The following is a 1243-nucleotide window of genomic DNA, read 5'->3' as shown; positions in this document are numbered from 1 at the left end:
AGCCCCCTTCCCCTTGCCCTCGCTCGCCGGCCCGGGGAGCTCGGCCACACCGGCGTCTGGGAAGCGCTTCCCCGTTCTCCCCAAAGGGCACTCCCCCCCCCCCGACGAGACCCAGGCCTCCTTCCCCAGACCGATATGGGGGGGGGGCAATTCCAATGGGAATCTAGAGCACAGACCCCTCTGCGCGCATCGGCGTGTAAACTGTGTGCAAACCTGTGTGATTCCCCCACACACACAACTTTTTAATTAAAAAAAATACAATTATACAATTATACAACTTCGGGAGACGGCAGCTGCCTGAGCTCTGTGTGTGTTGATACAGGTGCGTAGGCGCAATAAGCCGTGTGTGTGTGGACACAGTTGTACACACAAAGTCTGGCCTCGTTGTGTCTGTGGACACAGTTGTGTATGTACACACACACACACACACAGGGTTCACAGCAATGCTCCCTCTAAGCGGTGGAGTCTTGTGAGCAAAAATTCTACTTCGTGGGCTAATGGCATTAAAGTTGTGAGGGAGCGGTTTGGCTGCTGCATAAATTAGCTTGCTCTGGAGCCATCCTTCCTGAGCTGAGACAAAAATGTGTGAGTCGGAGGCTAAAGAACTGTGAGCTAGCTCACACTAACTCAGCTTAGAGGGAACACTGGTTCACAGTATACAGGCCGGCGTACACACAGAGAGAGGTATATTTATAAGCTGGGTTACAGTAGGAGGAAAGGATTTTGTGTCTCGTAGAACCGATGAGTTGTGCTGAACGCATTAAAAGGCACAAACTTCTCCAGGAAACAACAAAAACAACAACAACAACAAAAACCCTTTCCCTCTGGGCACAGAGTTGCTTGTTGATAGATTTCTCTCTTTCCCCCCAACCTCCCCTCGCAGCGTTTCCTCCACAAAAGCAATTCGCACTTTTCAAAGCCACTCTGAGAGTGTCCTTAAAGAGCTCCATCAGCCGTCCAGGCTCACTTTAAAAGCGGGGGGGGGGGAGGCCCTTGCCCAAGTGTGCGTTGGAAGGAGCGAAGGAGAACCTTATTTTGACACCTCTGGAGCTACAAAACAAACAAACAAACAAACCAGCGCTCCCGCCTCTCTCGGCGGCGACTTCGGAGCGCCCCGAACGAAAAACTGGTCGGGGTTTCTGTGGCTTTATTCACGACGGAGCCAGGAGCGGGAGGCGGGGGGTGGGGTGCGGGGGGTGGGGGGAAGGCGGGAAGAAGAGATATGAAAATAAAGTTATTCCTT

The sequence above is a fragment of the Gekko japonicus genome, unplaced genomic scaffold, assembly GCF_001447785.1.
Source record: "Gekko japonicus isolate JY-2015 unplaced genomic scaffold, Gekko_japonicus_V1.1 scaffold2677, whole genome shotgun sequence".
Taxonomy (NCBI): domain Eukaryota; kingdom Metazoa; phylum Chordata; class Lepidosauria; order Squamata; family Gekkonidae; genus Gekko; species Gekko japonicus.
This window is presented reverse-complemented; position numbering follows the sequence as displayed.